The sequence below is a fragment of the Rattus norvegicus genome, chromosome X, assembly GCF_021556685.1.
Source record: "Rattus norvegicus strain SHRSP/BbbUtx chromosome X, alternate assembly SHRSP_T2T, whole genome shotgun sequence".
NCBI classification, from domain to species: domain Eukaryota; kingdom Metazoa; phylum Chordata; class Mammalia; order Rodentia; family Muridae; genus Rattus; species Rattus norvegicus.
Genome location: NC_141554.1, coordinates 22,852,737 through 22,863,992, shown reverse-complemented (window position 1 = coordinate 22,863,992; position 11,256 = coordinate 22,852,737). Strand labels below are relative to the sequence as shown.

Genomic DNA, 11,256 nt, shown 5'->3' with positions numbered 1-11,256 from the left:
ATGAGATTAAACTATAGCCCTGTATATCACTGATCTTGATCTCCAAGGAATTGCTTCCATTATTCATTCACAACCATCTGGCAGTACGGATCTCCTTAATCTAGTGTTTAGAGGATGTTCTAGCCTGTCTCAGCACCAGGCAGACTCCTGTGAGGCCCTATTCAAGGCCTTGATCCTCACAGTGTTAACTGGGTGTCAGCATGATAAAGGGGTGATGTAGCATGGCAGAATTTATGTCGGAATCAGAATGAGTCCTGTAGCCCCTGATCACAGGCCAGTGACTACAAACAAGGGATCTGGGACTAACCTGACGATGCTCAAATGATGCTGAAACCAACAGAACACCAGGATCTTTAAATGATGGGTGGGTTGAGGTACAGCTGGTTGTAGAGTTCATGCCTTCCATGGCGAGTTCCTGGGTTTAGATCCCAGTGGGAAGAAGAAAGAGAATGGAAAATAAACTCAAAGAATTTTAAGGGAACCACACCGCTTGTTTAATAATGAAAATAAAATGCTGTCATACACTGAGAAAAAAATAGCCAGTGTGTGAGCCACCAGCCAGACAGCATACATGAGTTGATATGAGGCCCCCAACACATATACAACAGAGGTTTGGCCTCAGTGGGAGAAAACTCGCCTAACCCTCAAGAGACTTGAAGCCCAGGGAAGGGGGAGGTCTGGCAGGGAGGGGTACATCCTCTTGGAGACGGGGAGGAGGAATTAGATGAGGAACTCTGGGAGAGGGAACCAGGAGGGGGCAACCTTTGGACTGTAAAAAAAAATAATATATACACATACAGAATAACCAGTGTGGATGAACTCTTACATGGAGTTTTCTGAGGCTCGCTGGTTACCTTGCTGTGTGAATCCCAGGCCAGTGAGAGAATTGTGTGTTACAAAACATGTGAATAGTTCCTAAGGAACAACACAAAAAGTTGATTTCTGGTTTCTACTTACACATGCACCTTGTGCACACACACATAAACCCATCAAATAAAAAGTAGGAGAAATCTAAAACCTTGTGTATTTTCAGTGAAAATATCAAATGATGAGGGTACTATGGAAAATAGCAATGTGAAGAATTAACTGGAGATAAGTTCATTCAGCCTTATGGAAGTGTATTTTCCTAGATATATGGGGTCCTTTGAAACTCAGTGCCACAAAAAAATTGAAAGAAATATCATATGAAATTCTAATCTGGAAATAAATAAAAGAATTTAAAGTAGGATAACTATCTCCCTATATATGGAATCATAGATACTATGGTTTTATATATGTGTGTATATATATTAAGTACACAAACACACAGTTTAATGTATAGAAACAAGTAGTAGTATAAATACTGTTGAGGAGACAGCTAAGAACGATGCAAAAGATAAAGTTCAAAAGTACATTGTTGCAGTTACACAGAATGAGTAAGTCTAGAAATTTAATGTTCAACCTGGTAACTATAGTTAATCATGTGGCATTATATAATGGACGTTTATTAAGTTTATTGAGAGTAGATATTTGGTACTCTTTTAAATTTATATTTTAGAAAGATAAGTTTTTAAAAGATTTATTTATCTATTATGTACACAGTGTTCGGCCTGCATATATGCATGCACACCAGAAGTGGTGCTACATCTCATTACAGATAGTTGTGAGCTACCATGTGGTTGCTGGGATTTGAACTCAGGACCTCTGGAAGAGCAGTCACTGTTCTCAATCTCTGAGCCATCTCTCCAGTCCATGCTTCATTCTTTTTTTTTTTTTTTTACATTTTATTTTTTTATTAACTTGAGTATTTCTTATATACATTTCGAGTGTTATTCCCTTTCCCGGTATCCGGGCAAACATCCCCCTCCCCCCTCCCCTTCCTTATGGGTGTTCCCCTCCCAACCCTCCCCCCATTGCCGCCCTCCCCCCATAGACTAGTTCACTGGGGGTTCAGTCTTAGCAGGACCCAGGGCTTCCCCTTCCATTGGTGCTCTTACTAGGATATTCATTGCTATCTATGGGGTCAGAGTCCAGGGTCAGTCCATGTATAGTCCTTAGGTAGTGGCTTAGTCCCTGGAAGCTCTGGTTGCTTGGCATTGTTGTACATATGGGGTCTCCAGCCCCTTCAAGCTCTTCCAGTTCTTTCTCTGATTCCTTCAACGGGGGTCCTATTCTCAGTTCAGTGGTTTGCTGCTGGCATTCGCCTCTGTATTTGCTGTATTCTGGCTGTGTCTCTCAGGAGCAATCTACATCCGGCTCCTGTCGGTCTGCACTTCTTTGCTTCATCCATCTTATCTAATTGGGTGGCTGTATATGTATGGGCCACATGTGGGGCAGGCTCTGAATGGGTGTTCCTTATGCCTCTGTTTTAAACTTTGCCTCCTTATTCCCTGCCAAGGGTATTCTTGTTCCCCTTTTAAAGAAGGAGTGAAGCATTCACATTTTGATCATCCGTCTTGAGTTTCATTTGTTCTAGGCTTCTAGGGTAATTCAAGCATTTGGGCTAATAGCCACTTATCAATGAGTGCATACCATGTATGTCTTTCTGTGATTGCGTTAGCTCACTCAGGATGATATTTTCCAGTTCCAACCATTTGCCTACGAATTTCATAAAGTCGTTGTTTTTGATAGCTGAGTAATATTCCATTGTGTAGATGTACCACATTTTCTGTATCCATTCCTCTGTTGAAGGGCATCTGGGTTCTTTCCAGCTTCTGGCTATTATAAATAAGGCTGCAATGAACATAGTGGAGCATGTGTCTTTTTTATATGTTGGGGCATCTTTTGGGTATATGCCCAAGAGAGGTATAGCTGGATCCTCAGGCAGTTCAATGACCAATTTTCTGAGGATCCCCCAGACTGATTTCCAGAATGGTTGTACCAGTATGCAATCCCACCAACAATGGAGGAGTGTTCCTCTTTCTCCACATCCTCGCCAGCATCTGTTGTCCCCTGAGTTTTTGATCTTAGCCATTCTCACTGGTGTGAGGTGAAATCTCAGGGTTGTTTTGATTTGCATTTCCCTTATGAATAAAGATGTTGAACATTTCTTTAGGTGTTTCTCAGCCATTAGGCATTCCTCAGCTGTGAATTCTTTGTTTAGCTCTGAACCCCATTTTTTAATAGGGTTATTTGTTTCCCTGCGGTCTAACTTCTTGAGTTCTTTGTATATTTTGGATATAAGGCCTCTATCTGTTGTAGGATTGGTAAAGACCTTTTCCCAATCTGTTGGTTGCCGTTTTGTCCTAACCACAGTGTCCTTTGCCTTACAGAAGCTTTGCAGTTTTATGAGATCCCATTTGTCGATTCTTGATCTTAGAGCATAAGCCACTGGTGTTTTGTTTAGGAAATTTTTTCCAGTGCCCATATGTTCCAGATGCTTCCCTAGTTTTTCTTCTATTAGTTTGAGTGTGTCTGGTTTGATGTGGAGGTCCTTCATCCACTTGGACTTAAGCTTTGTACAGGGTGATAAGCATGGATCGATCTGAATTCTTCTACATGTTGCCCTCCAGTTGAACCAGCACCATTTGCTGAAAATGCTATCTTTTTTCCATTGAATGGTTTTGGCTCCTTTGTCAAAAATCAAGTGACCATATGTGTGTGGGTTCATTTCTGGGTCTTCAATTCTATTCCATTGGTCTATCTGTCTGTCTCTGTACCAATACTATGCACTTTTTATCACTATTGCTCTGTAATACTGCTTGAGTTCAGGGATAGTGATTCCCCCTGAAGTCCTTTTATTGTTGAGGATAGCTTTAGCTATCCTGGGTTTTTTGTTATTCCAGATGAATTTGCAAATTGTTCTGTCTAACTCTTTGAAGAATTGGATTGGTATTTTGATGGGGATTGCATTGAATCTGTAGATAGCTTTTGGTAAAATGGCCATGTTTACTATATTAATCCTGCCAATCCATGAGCATGGGAGATCTTTCCATCTTCTGAGGTCTTCTTCAATTTCCTTCTTCAGTGTCTTGAAGTTCTTATTGTACAGATCTTTTACTTGCTTTGCTAAAGTCACACTGAGGTACTTTATATTATTTGGGTCTATTATGAAGGGTGTCGTTTCCCTAATTTCTTTCTCGGCTTGTTTCTCTTTTGTGTAGAGGAAGGCAACTGATTTATTTGAGTTAATTTTATACCCAGCCAGTTTGCTGAAGTTGTTTATCAGCTTTAGTAGTTCTCTGGTGGAACTTTTGGGATCACTTAAATATACTATCATATCATCTGCAAATAGTGATATTTTGACTTCTTCTTTTCCGATCTGTATCCCCTTGACCTCCTTTTGTTGTCTGATTGCTCTGGCTAGAACTTCAAGAACTATATTGAATAAGTAGGGAGAGAGTGGGCAGCCTTGGCTAGTCCCTGATTTTAGTGGGATTGCTTCAAGTTTCTCTCCATTTAGTTTAATGTTAGCAACTGGTTTGCTGTATATGGCTTTTACTATGTTTAGGTATGGGCCTTGAATTCCTATTCTTTCCAGGACTTTTATCATGAAGGGATGTTGAATTTTGTCAAATGCTTTCTCAGCGTCTAATGAAATGATCATGTGGTTTTGTTCTTTCAGTTTGTTTATATAATGGATCACGTTGATGGTTTTCCGTATATTAAACCATCCCTGCATGCCTGGGATGAAGCCTACTTGGTCATGGTGGATGATTGTTTTGATGTGCTCTTGGATTCGGTTTGCCAGAATTTTCTTGAGTATTTTCACGTCGATATTCATAAGGGAAATTGGTCTGAAGTTCTCTTTCTTTGTTGTGTCTTTGTGTTGTTTAGGTTTAAGAGTAATTGTGGCTTTGTAGAAGGTATTCGATAGTGATCCATCTGTTTCAGTTTTGTGGAATAGTTTGGATAATATTGGTATGAAGTCTTCTATGAAGGTTTGATAGAATTCTGCACTAAACCCGTCTGGACCTGCGCTCTTTTTGGTTGGGAGACCTTTAATGACTGCTTCTATTTGCTTAGGAGTTATGGGGTTGTTTAACTGGTTTATCTGTTCCTGATTTAACTTCGGTACCTGGTATCTCTCTAGGAAATTGTCCATTTCCTGAAGATTTTCAAGTTTTGTTGAATATAGGTTTTTATAGTAAGATCTGATGATTTTTTGAATTTCCTCTGAATCTGTTGTTATGTCTCCCTCTTCATTTCTGATTTTGTTAATTTGGACGCACTGTCTGTGTCCGCTCGTTAGTCTGGCTAAGGGTTTATCTATCTTGTTGATTTTCTCAAAGAACCAACTTTTGGTTCTGTTGATTCTTTCTATGGTCCTTTTTGTTTCTACTTGGTTGATTTCAGCTCTGAGTTTGATTATTTCCTGCCTTCTACTCCTCCTGGGTGTATTTGCTTCTTTTTGTTCTAGAGCTTTTAGGTGTGTTGTCAAGCTGCTGACATATGCTCTTTCCTGTTTCTTTCTGCAGGCACTCAGCGCTATGAGTTTTCCTCTTAGCACAGCTTTATTGTGTCCCATAAGTTTGGGTATGTTGTACCTTCATTTTCATGAAATTCTAAAAAGTTTTTCATTTCTTTTTTATTTCTTCCTTGACCAGGTTATCATTGAGTAGAGCATTGTTCAATTTCCACGTATATGTGGGCATTCTTCCCTTATTGTTATTGAAGACCAGTTTTAGGCCGTGGTGGTCCGATAGCACGCATGGGATTATTTCTATCTTTCTGTACCTGTTGAGGCCCGTTTTTTGACCAATTATATGGTCAATTTTGGAGAAAGTACCATGAGGAGCTGAGAAGAAGGTATATCCTTTTGCTTTAGGATAGAATGTTCTATAAATATCCATTAAGTCTATTTGGCTCATGACTTCTCTTAGTCTGTCTACATCTCTGTTTAATTTCTGTTTCCATGATCTGTCCATTGATGAGAGTGGGGTCTTGAAATCTCCCACTATTATTGTGTGAGGTGCAATGTGTGTTTTGAGATTTAGTAAGGTTTCTTTTACATATGTAGGTGCCCTTGTATTTGGGGCATAGATATTTAGGATTGAGAGTTCATCTTGGTGGATTTTTCCTTTGATGAATATGAAGTGTCCTTCCTTATCTTTTTTGATGACTTTTAATTGAAAATTGATTTTATTTGATATTAGAATGGCTACTCCAGCTTGCTTCTTCTGACCATTTGCTTGGAAAATTGTTTTCCAGCCTTTCACTCTGAGGTAGTGTCTGTCTTTGTCTCTGAGGTGTGTTTCCTGTAGGCAGCAGAATGCAGGGTCCTCGTTGCGTATCCAGTTTGTTAATCTATGTCTTTTTATTGGGGAGTTGAGGCCATTGATGTTGAGAGATATTAAGGAATAGTGATTATTGCTTCCCGTTATATTCATATTTGGATGTGAGGTTATGTTTGTGTGCTTTCATTCTCTTTGTTTTGTTGCCAAGACGATTAGTTTCTTGCTTCTTCTAGGGTATAGCTTGCCTCCTTATGTTGGGCTTTAACATTTATTATCCTTTGTAGTGCTGGATTTGTAGAAAAATATTGTGTAAATTTGGTTTTGTCATGGAATATCTTGGTTTTTCCATCTATGTTAATTGAGAGTTTTGCAGGATACAGTAACCTGGGCTGGCATTTGTGTTCTCTTAGGGTCTGTATGACATCAGTCCAGGATCTTCTGGCCTTCATAGTTTCTGGCGAGAAGTCTGGTGTGATTCTGATAGGTCTGCCTTTATATGTTACTTGACCTTTTTCCCTTACTGCTTTTAATATTCTTTCTTTATTTTGTGCGTTTGGTGTTTTGACTATTATGTGACGGGAGGTGTTTCTTTTCTGGTCCAATCTATTTGGAGTTCTGTAGGCTTCTTGTAGCCTATGGGTATCTCTTTTTTTAGGTTAGGGAAGTTTTCTTCTATGATTTTGTTGAAGATATTTACTGGTCCTTTGAGCTGGGAGTCTTCACCCTCTTCTATACCTATTATCCTTAGGTTTGATCTTCTCATTGAGTCCTGGATTTCCTGTATGTTTTGGACCAGTAGCTTTTTCTGCTTTACATTATCTTTGACAGTTGAGTCAATGATTTCTATGGAATCTTCTGCTCCCGAGATTCTCTCTTCCATCTCTTGTATTCTGTTGTTGAAGCTTGTATCTACAGCTCCTTGTCTCTTCTTTTGGTTTTCTATATCCAGGGTTGTTTCCATGTGTTCTTTCTTGATTGCTTCTATTTCCATTTTTAATTCCTTCAACTGTTTGATTGTGTTTTCCTGGAATTGTTTCAGGGATTTTTGTGACTCCTCTCTATGGGCTTCTACTTGTTTATTTATGATTTCCTGATATTCTTTCAGGGATTTTTGTGTCTCCTCTCTATGGGCTTCTATTTGTTTATTTATCTTTTCCTGGAATTCTTTCAGGCATTTTTGCTATTCCTCTCTGTAGGCTTCTACTTGTTTATTAATGTTTTCCTGTGTTTCTCTAAGGGAGTTCTTCACGTCTTTCTTGAAGTCCTCCAGCATCATGATCAAATATGATTTTGAAACTAGATCTTGCTTTTCTGGTGTGTTTGGACATTCCATGTTTGTTTTGGTGGGAGAATTGGGCTCCGATGATGCCATGTAGTCTTGGTTTCTGTTGCTTGGTTTCCTGCGCTTGCCTCTCGCCATCAGATTATCTCTAGTGTTACTTTGTTCTGCTATTTCTGACAGTGGCTAGACTGTCCCTATAAGCCTGTGTGTCAGGAGTGCTGTAGACCTGTTTTACTGTTTTCTTTCAGCCTGTTATGGGGACAGAGTGTTCTGCTTTCGTGCGTGTAGTTTTTCCTCTGTACAGGTCTTCAGCTGTTCCTGTGGGCCTGTGTCTTGAGTTCACCAGGCAGGTCACTTGCAGCATACAAGTTGGTCTTACCTGTGGTCCCGAGGCTCAAGTTCGCTCGCGGGTGCTGCACACAGGCTCTTTGCGGCGGCAGCAACCAGGAAGACCTGTGCCGCCCCTTCTGGGAGCTTCAGTGCACCAGGGTTCCAGATGGCCTTTGGTGTTTTCCTCTGGCGTCCGAGATGTGTGTGCAGAGAGCAGTCTCTTCTGGTTTCCCAGGCTTGTCTGCCTCTCTGAAGGTTTAGCTCTCCCTCCCACGGGATTTGGGTGCAGAGAACTGTTTTTCCGGTCTGTTTCTATCAGGTTCCAGCGGTGTCTCAGGCAGGGGTCCTGCCGCTCCTGGGCCCTCCCCCATGGGAGCCCAGAGGCCTTATACAGTTTCCTCTTGGGCCAGGGATGTGGGCAGGGGTGGGCAGTGTTGGTGGTCTCTTCTGCTCTGCAGCCTCAGGAGTGCCCACCTGACCAGGCGGTGAGGTCTCTTTCCCACGGGGTCTGGGAGCAGAGAGCTCCCATGCTTCATTCTTTTGGTTGACTTAACACAGATATAAAAGATAAGACAAATGATATTAACTGACCTGACTATGCCAAACATTTAACAATGTAAAAGCATATTGTATATGTATATGTATATGTATATGTATATGTATATGTATATGTATATGTATATGTATATGTATATGTATATGTATATGTATATGTATATGTATATGTATATGTATATGTATATGTATATGTATATGTATATGTATATGTATATGTATATGTATATGTATATGTATATGTATATGTATATGTATATGTATATATTATGCTAAGCCAGATGTGGTGAAAATCTGGGCTATCAGCCTCTATCAGGATAGAAACTCTAACCCATGTTACAACTTGGAGGAATTCTTATGATCCATCTTCCCAATGACATGAGCCAATCGCCAAAAAATAGATACTATACAACTCCACTTATATAAACTATCTATATTAGTCCAATTTATAGAAACAAAGACTAGAATGATATTTATCAGAAGCTAGGGGCCAGAAGGTATGTGGTGACAACAGAAATATAAAGTTTTAATTTGCACCATAAAAATGAAGAGCTGACTGCATAGCAATGGAAATATAATTAACACACCTGAATACTTAAAAATGTTTAAATTGGAATTCTTAGGGATAAAACATTTGTTAAACATATAGAAGTCAAAAAATAAGCAAATAAAATAAATAAGAATGTGAGAAAGATGAAAGTTTTTTTTTGAAATGTTAAAAATTCCTTATTTTTTTATTCTTGGTACCACTACCACAATTTACAGGGCAATATACCTGATGTAATGAAAGGAAAAAGAAAGGCTACAACAGATAAAAGACCTCAGAGATATACATCTAATTGACAATGGCTACACTTTTGCAAACTGTGACTGTGAGCATCCTGAACAAGAAGGGTTTCCTGTTTAAGCTTCAGTGACTTTTCTGATGGATCATCGTTCCTCTGTAGCAGATTTTTACAGTTCCTCTAATGCATTTGGAATGACTGTCTCAAAGTAACCTGCAGCTTTCCTGACAACTCTCGCTCTCTCTCCTGCTAAGAACTGTAGCATTTGTTTCTGTTTTATTTTAAAACCTTCTGCTACCATAGCCACCACTTCCACCTCCAGATCCATAGCCACCACCACAGGGACTGCCTGAGCTTCTTCCACCAAAACTGACCCCCTTCATGGGTCAATAATTACATTGCTGCTGTCCACTATAATTTCCAAAGTCGTTATAGTTCCCACCACCACCATAGTTACCTCCACCAAAATTTCCCCCTTCATTGTAACCATCATATCCTCCTCCTCCACCACCACCATATCCACCATCTTGGTTTCCATATCCTGGTTGACAAACTCCATAACCTTTTCTACTCCTCTAACCAAGACCACCACCAGAGTTACCACCATCACCTCCAAATCCATGATATCCACCATCACCTCCTCCACCATAGCCTCCTATTCCACCATAGTTTCCTCCATGACCAAAGTTTCCTCCACATCCCATAAAGTTGCCAGATCCACCTCTATGACCTTCTGTGATCCAGCAGACTGCGTCTCTTGTTTAGAAAGGGCCTTTCTCACTTCACAATTGTGCCCATTAATAGTGTGGTATTTCTGAACAACAACTTTATCAACTGTGTCATGATCATCAAAAGTTACAAAAGCAAATCCTCTTTTTCTCACTCTGCCTGTCTTCCATAATGTCTATGGTTTCAATCTTGCCATACTTTTCAAAGTAGTCTCTCAGATTATATTCCTCCATACCCATATCCTCTTTAAAGCACAGGAAAAATTTTCTTCACCGTTAAATGGGCCCCAGGCTTTACAGAATCCTCTCTAGCAACAGTTCTCTTCTGTTTCACCACACGTCCACCAACCTTGTGTGGCAGAGCACACATTGCAGCATCCACCTCTTCCACACAAGAGTAGGTTACAAAACCAAAGCCTTTGCAACGTTTTGTTTGAGGATCTCTCATTACCACACAGTCTGTAAGTGTGCCCGTTTCTCAAAATGTTCTCTTAAGCTATCAGCTGTGGTTTCAAAGCTCAGACCACCAATAAACAGCCTCTTCAGTTGTTCTGGTTCCTTTGGATCATGTCCCTTCCCTCCAACACCTCCCCCCAACGCTGACCCCTTTTCCCCCCCACCATGGGTGCCAGCAGCAGTGGCACTGGCAGTGGCACCGGCACTGGTTTAACCTCCATTATGAGACCAGACTCGAGGAAAGATGTTTAAGATGGCATTTTTACATTACATTTATTTTATCATTATTTAAAACGAGATGGAATTTGTAATGATTAGGTACTTCTGACTCTAGTAGCTAGACTTAACACACAGATCAGGCTCCATGTTTAAACCTAGCCGATCATGTTATCAAACAGAAATCCAATTACTATTAAGAAAACTGTAATTTGGGCTGGAGAGATGGCTCAGCCGTTAAAGACTAAGGTCACAATAAGAGTTCGGTTCCCAGCACCCATGGATGTCTCTCCAGCCACCTTAAAAAAAGAGAAAACTGTTATTCCATATATTATCTAAAGCAATATCATTTATTATTTTATATTTTCTAACAAATAACAAATGTAGAACATTTTAAATCTGTTGGTTAACAAAATGTGTATCTAAACTATGATAATAGCTAATGTTCAAAATATGTACAGTTAAAGTAATAACTAATTTTTACTGAAAGTAGTGTCAAACAAGTTGACAGATTTGTCTGGAAACACATAATTTCAGATCCGGTTTATGCCATAACACAGATGACAAAGGATATATTAGCAAGGTATTGGGACTGGAGAGCTGGCCCAACGATTAATAACATTGGCTATTGTTCCAGAGCATTCAGGTCTTATTTCCAGCATACACATGCTGGTTCATAACTGTCTTTACCTTCAGTTCTAGGAAACTGGGCTCATTCTTCTAGACTCCATATGTACTAGGTATACAAG

The 11,256-nt window shown here is 39.9% G+C and overlaps 1 pseudogene; it reads right to left on the bottom strand.

Annotated features, from left to right (window-relative positions):
* Positions 1-9,388: 9,388 nt before the first annotated feature.
* LOC147998160 (heterogeneous nuclear ribonucleoprotein A3 pseudogene) lies at positions 9,389-10,298 on the bottom strand (annotated as a pseudogene).
* Positions 10,299-11,256: the final 958 nt, after the last annotated feature.